Below are 2,500 nucleotides of genomic sequence, written 5' to 3'. Positions count from 1 at the left end.
CAGGCAGGAAAATTCGTCGAGGGGACACGCTGAGGAAACAGCGCTGGTTCAGACACGGTGGGCGCAGTGTTGGAATCGGCAGCGCCGAGAAAATCGGCAAAGTCGGCAGAATCGGCAGCAGGTGCTGGCGATGAGTCAGGACGGACTGGATAGTCCAAGGCTCGATGAGAAAGACCGCTGGTTTAGACACTGGGGCAGTGGCAGCCCGCGGGGCAGTGTCGGCAGACTCGGCAGCAGTGTCTGCCGATTCGGCAGCGTTGGCTTGTTGGCGCGGGGGGCCGATGCGAGTGGGGACTTGGGCAGCGGGCAGTGAAAGCAAGAGTTTCCCCGATGCTGCCGGGAAAAACGCTCCCCGGGATGGCCGGGTGAGATGACCCGGCGGCCCGCGACGGGTCATTCAATTCCATGCCCCGTCAACATAACTCCCGATGTACTGTTTGCTTTTTCGGAAGAAGAGATCCATCCCCCCATCCTCGGCCAGCCAAAAACGCTCCAATTAATGGCCGGGTGAGATGACCCGGCGGCCCGCGACGCGTCATTCAAATCACTGCCCTATCGGCTACAACTGCTGATGGGTGGGATTAGAGGCCTGCCATGGTGGTGAGGGGCGGCGAGGACCGTGAAAGCTAGAGTTTTTCAGAGGCTGCCGGGAAAAAGGCCCCTCGGGTGGCGGGGTGCGAGGACCAGGCGCGTCATTCAATTCTCTTCCCTATCAACTTGGCTCCCGTTGGCGGGATTGGAGGCCTACTGTTTGTTACAGGGCTAAAATCGTCAGGGGAAGAGCTGACGAAACAATGCTGGTTTGGATGCAGGGGGTAGTGTTGGAATCGGCAGCGCGGACAAAATCGGCAAAGTCGACAAAAAAGACTGTTGGTCTGGACATCGGGGCAGCGGCAGCCATGCCGACAGGGGGGGAAATCGGCAGCGCAGATTTGTGCAGCTGCAGGTTCGTCGGGGAAATCGGCAGCGCAGATTTTTCGATGAACATGGGCTGGAAGATGGACTGTCCAGGCCAGGCAGGGAAATTCGTCAAGGGGACACGCTGACGAAAGTAGGCTCGTCGGTGAAAATCGGCAGCGCAGATTTTTCGACGAACAGGGGCTGGATGCTGGACCGGCCGGGCCAGGCAGGAAAATTCGTCAGGGGGGCACGCTGACGAAAAGAGGGGCTGCCGCGTGGAAAATCGGCAGCGCAGATTTTTCGACGAACATTCGTCAGGGGGGCACGCTGACGAAAAGAGGGGCTGCCGCGTGGAAAATCGGCAGCGCAGATTTTTCGACGAACAGGGGCTGGATGCTGGACCGGCCGGGCCAGGCAGGAAAATTCGTCAGGGGGGCACGCTGACGAAAAGAGGGGCTGCCGCGTGGAAAATCGGCAGCGCAGATTTTTCGACGAACATTCGTCAGGGGGGCACGCTGAGGAAAACAGGGGCTGCCGCGTGGAAAATCGGCAGCGCAGATTTTTCGACGAACATTCGTCAGGGGGGCACGCTGAGGAAAACAGGGGCTGCCGCGTGGAAAATCGGCAGCGCAGATTTTTCGACGAACAGGGGCTGGATGCTGGACCGGCCGGGCCAGGCAGGAAAATTCGTCAGGGGGGCACGCTGACGAAAAGAGGGGCTGCCGCGTGGAAAATCGGCAGCGCAGATTTTTCGACGAACAGGGGCTGGATGCTGGACCGGCCGGGCCAGGCAGGAAAATTCGTCAGGGGGGCACGCTGACGAAAAGAGGGGCTGCCGCGTGGAAAATCGGCAGCGCAGATTTTTCGACGAACAGGGGCTGGACTGGCCGGGCCAGGCAGGAAAATTCGTCAGGGGGGCACGCTGACGAAAACAGGGGCTGCCGCGTGGAAAATCGGCAGCGCAGATTTTTCGACGAACAGGGGCTGGACTGGCCGGGCCAGGCAGGAAAATTCGTCAGGGGGGCACGCTGACGAAAGTAGGCTCGTCGTGGAAAATCAGCAGCGCAGATTTTTCGACGAACAGGGGCTGGACGCTGGACTGGGCCAGGCAGGAAAATTCGTCAGGGGGGCACGCTGACGAAAACAGGGGCTGCCGCGTGGAATGGCAGCCTACACGCAGATGCGAATTCGGCAGCGCACGATGGCTTGAGCAGGTCATGGGTTCGACTTGGCGCGATCTGAAACCTGGACGAGGGACTGTCGACGCTGGACGAGCCAGCGCGGTGGCCTGTCGTGCCCCGTTCAGGGGGGGCCTGCCGCGGAGACAGCCCTCGCGGGCTCGACAGCGCAGGCCAGCGTCCCCGACGTCGCTGGCCGCGGCAGGCGAGCTGCCGGGGTTCCCGCATTCCTACAAGAAAACGTCGTGCTTTCCACATGAAACCAATCCAGTAAAATCAGCCATATTTTTATGAGGCTGCCCACTGAATTTGGGGTCATTCCGGGCCGGTTCCTAGTTTTGCGGATTTACTCGATTTCTAATGGTAGGAAAATTAAAACAAATACTTCCCGACCTCGAAAAATTCTGGGAAAATTAATGAAG

Source organism: Populus nigra, chromosome 2 (assembly GCF_951802175.1).
Source record: "Populus nigra chromosome 2, ddPopNigr1.1, whole genome shotgun sequence".
NCBI lineage: Eukaryota > Viridiplantae > Streptophyta > Magnoliopsida > Malpighiales > Salicaceae > Populus > Populus nigra.
Note: the sequence above shows the minus strand (reverse complement) of the source record.